We start from the raw sequence: 19,026 nt of genomic DNA, 5'->3' as shown, positions 1-19,026 counted from the left end.
GTATTTTCGACCACATATACAAATGGCTTTTATTCTCTTTACACCAGTCTCTTACATCACTCTTTCAGCTCTCAGTTGGGGTTGGAATCCTGCCATGAGGCTTCTGAACTAGTTTTAAAACTATCAAATTTTTGGATGCTATTATCCACCCTCCATTCCTGTAGAAAATATTTAGCCAATATTTATTATTTAGCCAATGTTTATTAGCACTGAACTTTTCATCTGAGTATCTTCAATTTAACAATAACTATGCTTTCTCTCATTTCCTTTAACTGTCTGAGCTATAGGAGTTAGTTGCTTTAGATTAATGTTGATTTAGAAAACAGTTGAATCTCTCACATGAGTGAATCTAAAAGTGAAAAATGGAAGGTGCAATGGAAGATTAATCAAGAGGAAATGTTTACACAGTCAGGTAGAGAGATTTCAGGATATATTGCTCATATGGACATGATGGCTGCATAAATGCTCAAGCATGCTAGATTAAAGGCTTTTAGAATTAGGTGCACCTTCTTGCTGTCAAAACTGTTGCAAAAGGGGAAACCCAACCTGTCACTAGTTTACACACTGCCAGCAGAGAGCTAGAAAGTGTGGTGAGAGAAGCATTGATACAACTTTTTTGTGTTGTTTTTTTGCAGTCTGTCTTCAGCAACTGACACAGATTTTTTTTTCCAGTTGCCTTTATCATTTCAAAAGAAAGAGGAAATTTTTTTCCCCTAAGGCTCACAAACACAAACTGCAGCCAAAGAGGACAGAGAAGAACAATGGACCACAAATGTATTCATAAAGAGCACAGGGTTTTTCCCCCCGCATCTGTCAATATATATGTTCATTCTATAGGTGAGTGCTTTCTCTTCTGCATTTAGCAATCACCAAAGACTAAAAGAAAATTATTTGTCCATGAGCTAGGAGAGATTTGATTGCAGAAAAGTCAAATGCCATCTTTCTTGATCACACAGTATCCTGATATCTATAGTCATGATCTAAAGTCATACAACACTATTTCTTTTACTGTGAACAAAACTCCAAATTTATCAGGTCCTTATCTCCACCAGTTACTCCTACCAAAAAGGAAGATTGCAGATTTTTTAAATAGCTCTTTTACGGTCACATCTGAAACCCTGACAGACTGAATATTCAGCAATTACACAATTTTCCTCCAAGAATTCAAGCATTTGATGCAGTTGGGATGATGTGATGTGCTCTCATGCACAGTGTAGTTTGAAGCTAGATATTTTGATTGAGGGAATTATAGAAAAAGTATGAATTAAAATATCAACTTTTTACTCCTAGCATTAACTGAAGAATAGTCAGAAAATACTGTGGCCCAGGACTCTTTAGGTGCTATGGCATGAAAACAGTTATGACTCAGTTCCATATAAAAAGGAAGAAGGGGTATGTTTTACCCCTGTGCCACATTCAGGCAGCACACATGGGTTAAGTGCATTTATATGCTACAGTGAAGGCAACAAATTCCTATGCTTCGAGTTATTAAACCTATGTGTTTCTATCATGTAAATGAATAATCACTCAAAGAGAATTGGAGTTACTATATATTTAAAACTTCCTTACTATATATTTAAAAAGTAGATATTTGACAGAGCAAAAGAAAAGACTGAAAGTGCTAAAAGTGAGGTGAAAGCTTCTTTTCATTACATTCCAAAAAGAGTTGTCAAGACCACTATGATATGCTGGACTCATAGCAGTGGTAAGTAACTAACAGTTACCATTTCCATGGCTGAACCCGCATTAAGACTATAATCCCTCTTACACAAACTGCTGACTATTCTGAAATTGGCTCTGTAAAAATAGGAGGAAAAAAGAAAGGAAACACAACACAAATTAAAGGTTGAAAAGGTGGAAAAAAGATCCATATATGAGATATCAAAGGGTAGGAGTGTATTCAGTGCAACACAACCATGTCTCCAATTATTGTTTGCTCTGTCATATGAACAAAATTGTTTAATGTGTTTCTCTTCTCATTTTTTGTCACTATACATGTGCATCTTTCCAAACACAGAGAAAGCTCAAAGCACTACAGCTGAATATGAAGGCTCAGTTCTGTGTCCTTGCCCCGGTATTTGTTACCTGCAATAATTTAAAAGCATTTTTCAGCTTTATTCCTGTCAGCTCTTTCATAGCAATTTCTACTTAATTTTCCCTAGCAGCCTTTTCCCATACTCTAGTTTTGTTTCATTTTATTTCTCATAAAGATTCTAATTTCTCTTCTTTATTTCTGTAGTTTTGTAGCACAATGCAGACAGAATGCACATTTCTTGCCTCCACAGTTCAGCATCCCATGCTTCATATTTATATGAATCATCTTAACAATAAGGTACCTTAATGCACTGTTACAAAATCTACCACATAGTTTATAAGGAGGATCTATACTGTGTTCTCATTTCCCAACTTCAGTTTTACATAGAAAGGTTTTAAATAAAATTGTTATATTCCACATGAAGATCACTGAATGCATAGACAGAAACGACATTTGCCGCTCACACAAGATGGTGCTACAGTGCTACATACAGCACACGATACTAAAATAATTGAGATTCATGAGTATGCACACTGCAAGAAAAACAAACTACATTGTGGAAAATCCTTATTTGTTATTGCTATTTGAATACACACTTCCACAAACACAGTGGTCAAAACAGAAATATAGAAATTTTGGTTGAAGGCAAATTAGTACAGTCGCCAGCAAATATCTTTAATGCTCCAGCATACACAGGTATGGCATGTGTTTGATAACACACTTCTCTGACCACAATATCCTTCCATTTTATTTATCTTTACATACCATAATGATTTGAAGATTTTATGAAGGACCACTGCTATGGATAAAAGACTTGGTGTGGCATAAACTAGAGTGAATTTATGGCCTCTTGGATGTGCTACATTACAGCCCCAGAGTGAATGACAGAGCAATATAACTATTTTTAATTATGGCATATTTATCGCATGATAAAAGCATTTTCTATGAAGTTGCTGTAGAACAGATACATTGTCTACACTTCTGTGACTCAGTTAAGAGTGCCAGTTTTTGACTACAAGGCCAGCTGGCACAGACTGGCCACATACATGTTGCATACATACCAGTAAACACTGACCAGAGAGACGAGCCACGTGCAAACTGCCTACTGCTTCCTATACTGGAGTAACAACTAAACCACATCTTGGAATTTTTTGGGAAAGTGCATGGTAAGAATAATGCCAAGGCATTTTCTAACAACACAACCAGATAAGTAAATCCATTACAGTGCTTGGGCCCATGACTTCACACTGTTTAATTTACTAGTATAGTAGCCACTAATTTCACATTCTAATGTGAGCTTACAAAATATTAGTAAAGCCACAGGCTGTTTTTAAGACTGGTTTTTAGAGAAGAACAGGCATTTGTAATAATTTTGGCTTGAGCTTATTATACTTTCAAAACCCAGCTCTAAGTTGGAACACAGACTAGTTGGAACACAGTTCAGCTGTGGGCCCCAAATTTAATTTTACTGGCATAGATGTATATATCCCTCAGCCATCAGCCTGACGCTTAATATCTTGCAGAAGATGTGCTGCTTTTGGCCATGGACCCAACAATAAAACTGAAGTAAGTTTCAAGTACTTGAGCTTAGTGGTGAAATTGCTAAATGTCCACTTTGCAAATTTTGCTAATTGTTGGTAATTTGAGAGCTAGCATGATTTTGTGGGTCATCTGTGCACTGATGTAAGGGTTTGATGCCAAATGGCAACTAAGTGCCACACACACCTCACTCTCTGCCCCCTCGGTGGGATGTGAAAGAGAACTGGAGGGCTGAAAGTAAGAAAACTCATGGACTCACAGGTTGAGATAAAAACATTAAAATAATTAAAATAAAATAATAGTTTTTTTTTTATTAAAATGTAATGAAAAGGAAAATAACAAGAAAAGAGAGAAATAAAACCTAAGAAAAGCAGGCTGTGCAAATGACCAGCAATTGCTCACCACTAACCAAATGATGCTCAGCCTGTTCCCAAGCAGTGGCCCCCTAGGCAGGTTTCCCCCAGGTTTATATACTGAGTATGACTCTGTGGGATATCCCTTTACCCAGCTGGGGTCAGCTGTCCAAGCTGTAATAGAATTCTTATTGTTTAAATGCAGACCTAGAAAACTAAGCAACCACATGGACCCCGTTTGTGCAGAAGTAGGATAAAACCAACAAACAGACCACATGATGGAAAACAACTAACAGATTAGGCAGATGCAAAAATCTGTGCTTTTGAAAACAAACATATCAAATATCAGAAAGGTTTAGTATACTAGTACACTGGTGAGAGGCATTGAAAGGATCAGGTATTGCTCATAGGTTTAGTTTGAGAGATGTAACTAACAGTGAACAGGCAAATATTTGTTCTATACCCATTATGGGCTGTTGCTTGGAAAGGGTTAGTATTGAGTTTATAATCAGAGTTCAGGAAAGACTCCAAAGTAGGATAAAGAACTATGTCAATTACCGGGCCATTGCAAATCTGAGTAAAAAATGATTGTTGGTGCCATTAACAATGAAGACTTAACAGGAAATTTTCATGCCAACCTTAGAAAATGGTCTGGACAACACCACCTGCTAAGATACCACTGTGAGTATAAACACTGTATGTATACATTTATTGGTTACACTAAAATGCCTGAAGCATGTTTGCCCCAAATGATCATATTAAAAAGAATGACTATTATTAGGTCCCAACCAAACATGTTAAAGTAGAAGACAACCATTAGCTTAATCCAACAGCTATAGATGAGCTTGAGCAAAGAAGGCAAACTGTATCCTAAGCTGCAGTAGGCATCAAGGCAGGTGATCTCCTTTACTCAGCACTGTCGTGGCCACACCTGGAGTGCAGTCCAGTTCTGAGCTTCTCAGTACAAGAGAAACATGGACATGTAGGAGACAATCCAGCAAAGGGCCATATGGAAGCTGCCATTGGAGCATCTCTCCTATGTGGAAAGGCTGAGAGAGCCTAGGGAAGAAAAGGCTTATCAGTGTCTATAGCTATCTGAAGGGACAGTAAAAACAGGGTGGAGCCAGGCTCTTGCCAGTGATGCCCAGCAACACGGGCAATGGGCACATATTGTAACACAGGAGGTGCTGACTGAACATCAGGAAACACTTTTTTACTCTAAGGGTGACTGAACAGGTTTCCCAGAGAGGTGATGGAGTTTCATCCTTGGAGGTATTCCAAAGCCATATAGACCTGATCCTACTTGAACAAGGGGGTTGGACCAGATGATATCTAGAGGCCCTTTCAACCTCCATCATTCTGCAATTTGGTGAAAAACTTCGAAGAGACTTTTGAAATAAAGTTACCTGAAAGCATAAAAGCAGAATGAAAATTTGTAATTGTAGGGAGTTTGGACTGGAACAGCTGTAATCAAAACCCAATTTGATACTAATGGAACTCACAATGTCAGCATCATCTGATGGTCAGGCCAGACAGAACAGACTTCTTAAGAGACACTGACTAGCCTGTATCCAGCTAAGGGAGTGCCAGCATGGAGCATGGAGCACACCTAGTAGAGACCCGCAACTCTCTGAGAATGTGACCTCCTGGCAGGGCCTTCTTGTCCATATATGGATCAGTGTGTTGTAAGGAGTTGCACTGGCATACAAACAAATCAGTTGAGCTTAGGACTGACAGAGCAATTCTTAGATCAGAGTTTAGTAAAATAAAGGGCTGAATAAATTCATTGGTGGACAAGCAATATGAGAGATGAGGCAGTAAATGACAAGAGTAAGTATTATATTACAGGTATGTCAGCATTTTCTGTGTTGTAAAGATGTAAAGATGTAAAAACTAAAAGGTAACACCGGCTCCTTGGAAGACAAGTGAAGGACAGAAAACAGAAAAAACTGTCTTATGGCTTATTCTGAGCCATGTGAGTTACTGCATTACAGTCAAAGCCAGCTTTAAGGGAAGAATTAAACTCATAGTACAGAATCCAAAAAGTAACAGTTACTCAGCTTCAGTACTCACTGTTTCTAGAGGTCTTACAGTCCCTTCCTCCTTTATAATGCCTTCAATAAACCTTGAAATGAAGGGTGGATCTGTCATGGAGTGCTTTTCGGTGTGTTTGAGCTCAACATGCCTCAAGGTTTATTGAATTTTATTTCAGGTGGGATTTGGGTAGGGACGACAAAACCCAGAGAGATATATTTTATACTGGATGCAGCATATTATACATTAGAATATGAAAGGCAAGGGGTTGGCAAAGGAAATGGCATGCAGTAAATTCTGAAGGCATCAGGGTAACTACTAATGACAAGGATAGCTTTCTTAAGGAGTGTTAGGGCTCATGATAGAAGAAATTATAGACCTACATTTCTGCCTTGAGAAATGCTCCAGAATTGGGCCCTGTTGATGTCTAAAGGCAGGCAGAGAAATGCTTAAAGTTCAACTTTGAAGTAGGTAGGTGAACCACTAAGTTAAATCTGTAATACTAATAAGATAGAGATGAAAGCTAGATCTGTCAGAGGGTGCTTTAGGTTCTCTCTGAGCTCAAAGGCATACTTAACATGAGAGCCAGTGGGGGAATGTAAAAGATGGACAAAATGATAGGGCAGGAAATTAACTTTGAAGCAGGAACTGAATCTAGATGACAGTAAAGAAATATTGAATTTGCAAAGGTCAGAGAGACGGATGTTGCAACAATTGAATCGTAACAGGACAAAAGCATGGACAAAAGTGGAGACAGAAAGAAAAGGCTACATCTTTAAAGTGGTACCCAGAGAACACCTCTAGGTCTCATTGCTCCTATAGTGAAAGTGAGAACTTCTCAAGAAATTCAAGCTGAAGAACACATGTGCTCTGCAGTGATCACCAGGACAAAGTTTAAGATTTTATTTGACAATTTATATCTTGAATTCTTAATTAGTTAACAAAAGAATACCTGAGTAAAGGAGAAACAGAAATAGTTCTTTGCAGAAAATATTATCTAGCAAATTAAAAGCAACAAAGGACAGCTAGCTGGGAAAAATTAGCAGAAAAATAGAAGGCTGAATAAGGAAGACTTCTCAGTGAGACGCCAAAATATAAATATAAAGGTGATTACAGATCTAGTCCAGCAATAGAATTCAGTGATCAAAAGTATTACCAAAGAAAACAGAAGATTAATATTAATCTATCAGGTTACATACAGAAGGATGGAATGCAATTACTAATATGTGGTTGTACACAGATCAGCAGAGACTTGGAAGTAACAGTTACATTTACATCAGTAAATGGCTCCTTTCCATGTTATTGAACTTAATGTCTCCAAATCAGAGTCCAGGTTCCAGTGCCCAATCACACTGGCATTATTGATGCTGATAAATTAGCAAAGACTAATTTATCAGCATAGATAGAGCCAATGGCTTGAACAGGGAGCAAGAGAAACTCTATTAAAGAAGGTGGAGCACACTATTCCAAACAAGAAAAAAGTAGATTAGATAACAGCAATATGATCAGACTTGCATTTCATAAGATGAAGGATGAGATGATAATACTGCAAAGAAATATTGTGAGTTGGGGAGTTAAAAAGACGCAACTAGATCAGATGGGACAGAGAGAGAGGGGAAATAAAACAATGACAATCTTCTGCATCTGTGAAAGCGTTCAAGTTTAGAGAAGATATGAACAGAGTAAAACCATCATATCTGCATCAGTATCCTCCTGAAAGATAAACAATATGAAGTGGTAAAAGGGGACAGACACTGGCTAGGACCTGAAGCATGGTCTAGTAATGCAAGGCCTCCATACAGGTGAGACCAGCAGCTCATAACTAAATGAAGCACATTCTCTGAGACCTAGGTCAGAGTCTGGTATTTTGCCAGACAATAAACCAACTTTTTTGCCACTTCTCTTTTTACCCCATTAGTCATCTGGGAAGGTTATTTCACAGATGTATTCCCGTGGTTGCTAAGATAACTTTCTTAATGTCTAGCTCCAAGTAATTCAGTGCTGGCATACTTTTTTTTTTTTTTTTTTTGTTCAACATTGGCCTTTGGTTGAAACCTTTCTTGACAATTATATGCTTGACTTATGCTTTTATAGTCATAAATATAGTCATATATGGGGTTTATAGTCAAACCCCATTTTTTCACACCTTCAGACAGTTACACTAAAAATAAGATAGCTACCACATTTCAGGGACTCCTTACTCCACTCATTCATTCATTAAACTTCTATTCAGTTTAACCTATTTCTTCTTGCAAATGAATAAACAGAATATTATCGTTAGGTAAAAGGCCTGTAGTAACTGACCTTTCACATTACCATTAAACAAAGAACTGTTTAAATGGATGAGTGAAAGAACAGAAGGAACAGAGAACTTACTTTGTGGAGACCATAGATTTATATGTGAATGTGAAAATTGTAATTAAAAAAAATTGTAATGAATCAGCACATGAGAATGTCAGAACAGTTTTTTCTAATGAGGAGATAACCATGAATGAAGAAATCAGCAAATGAAAAATGGAAGGGAAAGGAGAGCAGAGAACACTGGCGGAACTGGGAGACACAGAAAGGTGAAGTACAAGAACAGGAGAAGTACCGGTGATGTAGCAGAGTCACTCTTGTAGCTGAAGGCTGATCTAAGAGTAAAATATGTGATAAAGCTAGACAACACAAAGCTAAGGGGTCAAATCCATTGAGAAGAATCTTAATGAAATTACAGAAACTAATAACAAAGGTCAAGAAATAAAGGGAATGTGTACATAATTTAAAGAAACTTAAATATATATAGAGAGAGATTTTGAAAATGCATGGATGTATTCTATATCCCAGAACTCTAAACCCAGAGTCAAATTAGAATTCAACATAATACAGTACTGAATACAGATAATACTCACTAGTTTGACAGTCATCAATCGAACAAAGTCATTGGTTCTATAAACTGCTTTAATATTAGTGGGTTTTCAAAGGAGAGAAGTCTATTTGTAAAATAATGGAATCTATTTTAAGGTTACAAAAAGGGAAAAAAAAAAAAACCACACCAAAAAAGCAGCTAGCAAACAGAAGACTAGAGGGATGCAAAGTTAAGAGGGAAGATAAAGATGTTTTTGTGATTAGTGTCTTGATTTGTTCCCTGACCATAAGAAATACTAGTACATGAAGTAAATGGTGCAGCTGTTTCAAAGAGACTAAGGAAACAAGCCTAAAACTGACCTGTTGATATTAATTTAGAAAATACTTAAGAACAGCATTAATCAGGTGGAAGTCAAAGCATTAATTATGTACCAGGCCAATGATACAGAGAGAGAAATTGGACGGCACGTTGTCTGATACAATGCTAATCCTGCGTCGATCTTTTTGCCAAAGAATTATGAAGCTGAAACTACCAAAGGCTCAGTGATACAGTACCTTTTTCAAGAATGAGACAAATCCAACATCTTGGCTACATTTGATCAGTTATACTGGGGAGTATCTACCTTTTACTGTAGCTAAACTTACCCCCTTAGTTTTCTTTATATTTGAAGTCTATTTCTGAACTATTATGTAGAAGAGCATCTAAGAAAGAGATTAGATTTCTTAGATGAATTGCATCGGGGACAGTCAAAGAAACATTGGAAGGCAACTGAGAAGGAGGTGTGACAGAAAGATGTAAGGCTTAGTGCTGAGTTTTTGAAGATACCAATAATTACTCTAACATATCTGTTTCCCTGAAAGCTGTTCAGTCCCTTAATGCTAAGGATCTCATGCCTTATCTCACTATTACATTTTGTAATTGCTTTTAAAAATTTTAAAACAGGAAAGAATACTAGTTTTAAAATATGTGAATTATAGTAGTCTTGATCATAATAAATCTGATAAGTCGCACTCTGAGTTATAACAAAGAAAAAATTGAAGATACTTTGTTGATATTCTAAAACCAATCTACATCTGCTGATAATCCGAAAGCAAAGTTGTGTCAGTATCTGAAAGAATACATGTATGCAACTAAAATTGTCTCCTTAGGAACAAAGCAATGAAAACAATTTCATTAATGTTATAACAGTCAAATTTTCACAGAATAACACTGAAAACACTGAAAAAGATACTCTCATATGTAAAGAAATAAAGGTTAAAAAGTACAGAGTTGTACATTTATTACTACATGTACATATAAAAATTAATCTCTTTTTACAACTCATTTTTCCACTCATGACTTTAGAAAGCAATCAAAATGATGAAAACTGCAACTGAAAATAGTATTCTGTTATTTAAATAGAAAACACATAGTTTGCAATGGGTGTGACTCCTATTTTGAATATCTTCTTAAATTTAAAAACCTCTTGCATATATTACATAATACTTTTATGAAAAAGGAGTGGGTCATTTACTTCCTGGAATGTAATCAAAGAAAGAAAAATTCCAAAGTAATGAAATATTTAAACAACACTACCTCAAAATGTCCCCTTTATGACCACATACAATGATGAAAACATGACAGAGGCAGTATCTCATCCATATGACTTTTCAAAAATTGGCATCTTGGAGATTAAGATGTCATTAAGTATAGTTCACTGAATACGTATACTTTTAATATTTTATGGTTGAAGAAGTTTAATGCAAATAATAGTCCACGTTCTGATGATGTCTGAATTTCAAGGCTTTACCATTTGTAAGTGGTTTCTAACAAATTAAGTAATGTCAGGTTTGGCTCAAAGTTGCAGCTCAGAGCCACAAAGGTGATGTTGAATTCATGTCCACAGCTAGGATGCACATAAGTTAAGTCAAACTACTGCATTATCTAAGTTACAATTTCATGATAAGCAGAAATAAAACACATTACAATGTTGAGATTCACTTATAGGGCTCTTATTGGGCAATGTCCATTCTCAGGCTTTACCATTTACTATGTCTAAAGATCTGAATAGGCCTAAAAGAGCAGCAACTTGGGAAAGTGGCAAATGATATGTTTAAAAGCTTATGAAGGAAATTAAGTAAGGAAAGTCAGAGAAAGGATGAAAGGATGACAAGACAAAACATCAGCCAGAGAAGACTGGGGAAAATGGACTAAAGAAGAACCATATTGTAGTGTATTATACACTGTGACCCTGCAGAAATTAACTTTTCAACTCCTATATGGCAACAAAATATTATGCATTCTAATGGCTATTTAGAAAAAATCTTCAAGCAACTCCCATTTAGAAAGAAAAATAGTAGCCTAACTGTATTCTAAATACTAAAAGTAATGAAAATAATTTCAGTTCTTGAATCACACCAGTATACAGATGAGCTCTTTTCTCCACCCAATGTGCTCATTTTCCATATTCTTAGCTCTCATTCCTCAGCTTTTAGCTTAAGAAAAAAAAAGGTTTATTGCAGCTTCTAGAGCAGAATAGATGTATATTTACTTACAAATTTAATTTTAGTTGTTTCCGGACAAATAACAAATCAAGTGTTTGTTTAACCAAGCCTTAAAAGTGAAATCTCAAATGTCCTATTCACATTAAACTACTAATTTCCTTAATGGCCTCTTTGATTTTGTTTTTTAAATGTAGACTCACCTCAAAAAACCCTCTGCATATACAAAACAACAACCTCAGATGTCACTGAACAGATGTTTGGGAAGACCTAAATATGCACAGTAGATTTGACATTTTACATCTACAGGTACTAATCTGTTATAATCAGATATACTCTGTACAGATACTTGAAGTATGTCATATGCCACCATTGATCCAAATAATCTCCAATAATGCTCATCTGATCAAAAGTCAGGAGACATGATATTCAGCAAATAACACTCAGAATAAATAATATCTTACTTAGCTGTTTCTTTGCCAATAATTATGGCTTGTTTTGGGCAACTAAAAAAAAATCACCTGTCTTTCTCCACTTTCTGAATAAAAGCTTCTTAACACACACAAGTATTTAAATTCTATATTGATGGCTGCAAATAATTAGTTCTTCATGACTAAGAAAATGAGGGTGGACTTTTTGCATTAAGTGAGCTTCACTGTCATTGGGGTAAAATTACTCTTTAAATGCTCCACAAATGCCTATTTGTGATCAGTCAAACAAACCTGGTCTGAGGAGGGAGAGAAGGCATAAGTTGCATTACTCTATTCTACATTCACTTATGGGCAAAGAATTGTTCTATACCTAAAACACCTGAAGGCTGTTTTGTTCCAGTAGCTATAGATTTAAGGCAATTTCAAAATCAAAGAATGGCTTGGCTTGGAAGGGACCTGAAATCTAGATAAAAGGCATCTGTAGCTCTTCCCTTGTCCACTCCATCACAGTCATTTCATCATGGAAGTTGACTGGGTTGGTCAGGCAGGACTTGCTTCTGATGAAGCTGTGCTGGCTGTCTCAAATCACCCTCCTGACTCCCTGTACTTTAGTACAGTTTGTAGGAGGATCTGTTCCATGACTTTCCCAGGCACAGAGGTGAAGCTTGGCAGGTGTGTAGCTCTCAGGGCCCTCCTTTCCACAGTTTTTTAATAGGTGTACAATGTTTTCCTTTTTCCAGTTACCTAGAAAATGTATTCAGGGTACATTGATAATGTCAAGGAAGGCCTGTATCATTCCAGGAACTACTCTCTTTAATATGTTTCAGTACTAAATGTACACCCAAGTTCTTGAAAGGAAAGCAAAACCAGATGTTAAGCCCTCTTCCACCTCCATGAGTACTGCCTCAGCAAACCCTATTTTTTGATTTAGTTGCAGTACTAGATGCTATGTATTACTTTAACTGGGTACTTTGTCCAGGTTTCCAGTGTTACAAAGCCCTCCAGTTGATTTTCAAAATAATTTAATAACTACATTCTCCATGAGCAAAGAAACAGTGGCTGGAAAAAATTATTCAAGGCAAAGTTAGCCACAGATGTTCCATATAAGGTACAAGACCCTCAATTTTGAAGCAAGGCCTCAACAGATAAAAAGTTCATCATCAGCTGCAAATCTGCATGCACGGAATGAAGACATTATACACACACTTTTGTAAGAGACTCACAAAACCCAGGAGAAGGCTTATGTATTTCTGACCTCTCTATATAAGCTAGAAATGGATCATTTCAAAGCAGATTCTATATTACCAACTTGAGTTGTTACTGAACAGTGTCATGTCTAGCAAACAAAACTGGTGCTTGAAACAGACCTGACTATATTTAAAGTTTAAGTCACTCTGCAAATTTAGCTCATTCAGTATGAAACGTATTTCGCTGGTCTTGAGTTTCTGGCCTACTGGGGAACATGCTGGCTCATCATCTTCATCTGCTGATGGAATGCTTTCTATCTTTGTTTCAGCACACTCAGCTTTTGCATTAAAGAAGTGCCTTTTTTGTTAAGCATCTGTGGATGTATTTGATATTTAGGATATAAAAAAAACCCTACCTCCTGTTTGCAAGAGCCAATCCCATAGCAGTACTTTTGCTGATTACTTTTTGGATTTTTTTGACATTTCAAAAACAATTAGATTTTCATTCAAAGTGAAAAGGTCAAAAAACCCATATCAATGTCAAGGGCTTTATCGTGCTCAACACGACATGAATGCAAATAATGCCTCTGCTGAAATCATACTACAAAAGCTGAGATGCAATCCTAAGCATAGCCTTCATATTCTGAAAAGCAAAGTACAGTGACAAGAACAGAGGTCTGTTTTATTCAGATCAAACTGATGATTTAGGAATGATCTGGAACTCCTTTATGTTGAAAAGCTTCTCCATATTTCCTCTACACATACTGAGTAGGCATCTCAATCTCAATCTCAATACACTGTCTCTGCTTTTTGATTCTCAAATCTCTTTACAGTCAGCTTCAAAATTTCTGCCAAGGGTACTATTGGCACATAACCTGGTTCACTTGATAGAAATCTTAGCTTTTACAAAGGTCTGGGAAAGCCTCTAGAAAAAAAACAAAGAGTAGTAAGTGCAACAATTCTATAAACAGTTTCTGCCAGTTTCTTAGGAAAATGCTTTGTGAAATACTAATTTTTTTTTCCTTTGCATGGAGAAATACTTCTCTGCACTGGCTAGAAAATGGTTAAAATAAAATCTTATGAGACAAAGAGTATCTCATATGGAAACACACTAAATAATAATAAAATAATACTGTACAAGGCCTCATGTGAAGGTCTGTTCACAATCCTTATTCCTTATCATCAATGTTTAAAACAAGTTGAGAAAATAGCGGACCAAGAAGAGAAAGCCTGTTTTCAAGGCAAAATTAAAATGAGCTTTGCAGAATAAAACAAATTAAAGATGCTACTACTACGATGCAAAGGAATCAGATAGAAAAGTTTTTCTAGAGAACTAGAAAGCATGAGAAAAGAATAATTGATCTTCATTAGAAAAAATATAGATGAAAGGGAGAAAGTGTTTCAAGTCATTGTGAAAGATTCAGAAACTTCTTTCTGTAATGGGAACAAGTGAGTATCTCCTGTTTTGATATAAAGTCAGTACTTTCATGATAACATTTACATTATTTGAACATCTGCAATATATAGAAAACTTGTTAACTTTAGCTGCACTAAGGGGCTGTTGAAATCAATGCTTGGATTACTTCTTGCCACAATTACTAATTCTCATTGCTTTTATGTTCCTTCAGCAGCAGTACAGCCATTATTAATTCTACTTACACCACAGGCTTCATCAACTTATCATTTCAAAAGGTATTCAATCATTGTTCCCTTCCTGTGCCAACTGGTGACTCAAGCAATTGTACTTCCACTTACAGTATCCCATGGCACAATCCTGTAATCATTTGACCACAGTTTAAACTGGTAGGAGAAAGATAGATAGCCCTATTCATTACAGAACAGCTTCAGCAAGAGCTAGAAATGACACAGAACCATAAACTAGAGCCTAATCTGATTAGTGGAAACTCTGCAACCTGCCACATCCACCATCACAGGGATGAAGCATCTGGGATAGCCATTATCACCCATGGTGTGCTGATATTATACTTCCCAGCTAAGCACAATCAAACTTTACAGACTACTCATTACATCAGCCTAGTCAGTTATGATAAAGTTCTTGAAATGAAAAAGCAAACAGTACCACAATTTTCAGTTGAAATTTAAGAGTGGTATTAACAGTATTCTTCATACATGTTCTTTTAAATCAAGTAAAATATTGGCTGTAGAGATGCTCTCTTAGAAAGAAAAAACTAACCGTAATCATATCCCCTTGGTTCAAGCATGAGGAAATTCAGGCTTGCAGATGGGATTCAACCACAGGCTCAAATTTGTCCAATGTACAACATTATGTGATGGCAGATTTTTCCCTCAACAGTATCTCCAAACTTACTCTGGTTTCTCAACCTCAGATTCTGTCCCATCCTTCTGTAGTTGCTGACAAAAGGCAGAAATGTCAGTAGTAGTGAAGACACAGTCTAAACCTTCTAGCAGAGACCAATACTTGAAATTGTGGACCAACGTAAGTTTTCCCATTATATTTTTCCTTACAGAGGAGTTTTCTATTTCCCTATTTTTAATCTTCTTTTGACACCTTCCTTGCTACATAGCAAAGGAGCTGCTAAAAACACAAACAAGCACCACTGTGAGAAAAGCGGGAAGAGGGGTGGAAGTCTCACTGTGTATGAAAAAATTAACACTTCCTTTCCACACGAGTAGAGGTCACTTCTAGCTAAGCTTCTTCAAGGAAAAAACAATTGGAAAAAGAATATTTGAAGGTTACCTAATATGGCTAAAAATTGTTAATGAGAAAGACAAACCAAATATAATTTTTTGTAGAAGTGAAAAGCATTATTACACCATTTCTAGAACAGTTCTTTGTTGTACTAATTTAGCTTACATTAGTGTCTGGTTTTTTGGTTTTTTTTTTTTTTTTTTTTTTTTTTTTTTTCCCCATGGACTCCTATTTCTTATTCAGGGACTGACAGTGTTTCCACAAAAGGTGAATGACTTTCTTGGTTCAATTAGCAATATCCAGTTGGCTGATCTGCATGATGTAACACTGAACCAGCACAGCCAAGGCAGATGCAGGACTCCAGGTCCCCCCATGACAGAGAATATATCGCATTCTGGCGAACCAGGGCACCTAATTTTCCTGCTCATGGGAAAATACATTTGAAGTGGGTGTTCCATCAGGGTGAAAAATAATAATTTCCCAGAGAAAAGTAAAAGTAACCTCCAGTGCCTGGGAAGAATGATCGCTGAACTCCAATGATTTCAGAAGGCTAATTAATTACTTTATTATACTATAACTATATTACATTAACAAGAACTATCACTAACTAACTAGAAAACCTATGACTCTTTCCCAAGAGTCCTGACACAGCTGTTGGATCCAATTGGTCCATGAATCCAAACAATCATCACCAGGATCCAATCAAGCAATCACCTTGGGTAAACAATCTCCATACCACATTCCACATGGGCACAAACACAGGCACAGATAAGAACTGTTTTCTCTTCTTCTCTCTGTGCTTCTCCAGGAAAAAACCCTGAGAGAAAGAATTATGTCTCTCTGTTCAGAGAATGTGAATGCCATATTCCCTTAGCATTTAGTATAAAGTATATGTTCTCATCCCTGCTATAAGGATGGATCTGAAAAGCATCAGGCCACCATTACTGCAAAAAGACCTGCATTTCTTGCAGTAGTGTTAGCTTTTGTCTTAAGTCAGTCAAGCACAGGGCATTTCACTGCACTCTGGAGAGAAATCCTGTATATCTATCACTTCCTTGACGTAGTCAAAATTTCTGTTTGGCTTCAAGTACTAGAAATGAAGCAGAAGCTCCCATACTCCCAAAGGCTTTTCTGGATAATAGACAGGAAAGGAATTTAAGCTTGTTTTAGTCCTACTGCTTGAACAACACAGAAGAAAATAATATCTGAAGCAGTACACAGCTTTGAAACAACATTTAAAGCATGTATTCCAGATGCTAAAGCATTAATCTGTATCTGTTACAATGGCTTCAGACAAGACTTCGATCTATTCTATTTAACATGTATATGCTCCTTTGAATAATTTCATGTTCTGTGAATCAGAATTATGATCATAGTGGTGCTTTACACTTAAAAAAATACACATAGATTGCACTGAAGTTGTTCTGTGCTTTAGCTCTAATTTCCCAATTTTTATTCCAAGCCATTAAAAATGCCAAGAAAAAAAAATATATTGTTATCCATGCCAGAGTAGCTGGTTCATACTTAGCACAACAGCTCTCTGCCCACGCATGCACACACACATCAGAAAGACCCCAATTTCATTCTAGCATGTCTGACCTCAATCTCTCTGTGCCTTCTTGTATTTTGAGTTAGCTGATTATATGCATCAAGTTATTTGTTTCAGTATGACCAGTGAAGGCCTGCATGCTGCATATTTTCCTCTCAGCTTGCCACAATATAAGCCATAAGCAGCTTGATTATCTGACTTATCACATTCATGATAGTAATAGTACAATCCTAGTAAAAGTGAATCAGGGATAAAAATAGTCTCAAAAATAATTTCCTGGGATTTCCTGGGTTTCGTTAGTATTAAGAAAGAGCTCATAATAGCAAGAAAATTAATACTGTGGGGGACCACCAGATGGATGTTTTATTTTTCTAGTAACTAAATATAAACATGTCACCAGTCTTGCCATGAAAAACACAATAATAGACCAAGCTGAGCTAAAACTCTTAAAACAAAACAAAACCCCCCATACTTTAGTTTACCAAATTAGTAGACAATGTTATGAAGGATTATGGCAGAACATTATATGTCTCACTTTGTAAATTTTTTCTAAAAGAAATACCTATTTGTGACTCTGAGCTTATTGATTTTATAGTTTATAATCTGCTAAGAGATTCTCATTAAATTATAGCATTGAAGGAACAGATTACTGCACAGCTTAATGAGGATTCTTCCTTACTACAGTTCTACATGATCCTTCAGCAAATCTCTTCCTTTCTTGGAAAAGGAGTAATTCATAAACTGAAGAATAAAAAAGTGGCTTTTTTTTTCCAGTTTCAGATACACAGCACATCTCCACAATACCTAAAGGTATATGTACACATCTGATTTTATTGTGTTTATGGATGATTTAATTTCCAGTTCAAAAGCAAAATGCATTTTTCCCTCACTGAGAACAACAGAGTCTTTCTCCATCCTTAAAAACAAGAGGTTCTTGACTCCTTCTCCATTCCAGGTCTATGCAGATATCAGATACAAAAAAAATTAAAAAAAAATATTTATAATCTTATTTAACTAAAAGTTAAAAGCTTTTTATTCAACTTTTCAACAGTTCAGGTTGGAAAAGAAAATTTCAGAACGATGAAACCATTTAAAATCATCTTGATCCAGAACAGACAGAAAGAAGCAAATAATGAAATATTGACAATATCCTCGAAAGGCAGACTTGACATATGTTTTCTAACAACAAAGGAAAAGCAAAAATTCAGGTATTACACTGAGAAAAGTTAGTCTGAGACCACATAGCTGATTTTGTTTGTTTGAAAACTCATGGAATAATTTTACTTTCCTGCTGTGGTGCTTAGTCTTAATTAAAATAAAAATGCCCAAGTCAAAAGTCACTCATGAAGAGGAGATTTGGGCACACTTCCATTTCTCCTGTAGCACACCTGTCAGATTGTTTTGTCAGTGGGCATATCTAAACATGGAACTGCACAGTGAATATAAATAATTGCATGTTAGATTTCCAGTTAAATATGAATTGTTCCAAAATAGTACTGGTTTTGTTAAACCTAAGTTGAGAAATACATATATAAAAAAATAAAGTGATTGCTTCAATACTATTTACCAAAGCAAACCTATTTTAAAGTTGCAAGAACATAGAGTGATGCTCTCTTTCAGCAGTTGTAACTAAAAATTCCATTTTTTCATTATACTGTGTTAAAAACCCTCAGCACCACACATAAGTAGAGGTACTAATTAATGCAAAGACTGCTAGAATGGTGTCCATGTTCCAGCTTATATTTTCTTTCCCAAGTTTGATCAATATCATCCTAGAGAGAAGTAGCTTTCAAAATAACAAGATAACAAGTCAGATGTAAACTGAACTGTAGAACAGGTATGCAAGTAAAGTAAGTGAAACAGGAGGTGAAATCACAAGCAAAAACAAAAAATTGAAAG

At 36.1% G+C, this 19,026-nt stretch overlaps 1 protein-coding gene across 4 annotated transcripts in view; it reads right to left on the bottom strand.

Annotated features, from left to right (window-relative positions):
• Window positions 1-19,026, bottom strand: part of SH3YL1 (SH3 and SYLF domain containing 1) — a 48,214-nt gene that overhangs the window by 1,234 nt on the left and 27,954 nt on the right. The gene's annotated exons all lie outside the window — the stretch shown is intronic.

This window comes from Anomalospiza imberbis, chromosome 3 (genome assembly GCF_031753505.1).
Source record: "Anomalospiza imberbis isolate Cuckoo-Finch-1a 21T00152 chromosome 3, ASM3175350v1, whole genome shotgun sequence".
NCBI classification, from domain to species: Eukaryota; Metazoa; Chordata; class Aves; order Passeriformes; family Viduidae; genus Anomalospiza; species Anomalospiza imberbis.
The sequence above is the reverse complement of the archived record's forward strand: the minus strand, read 5'-3'. Positions and strand labels throughout refer to the sequence as shown.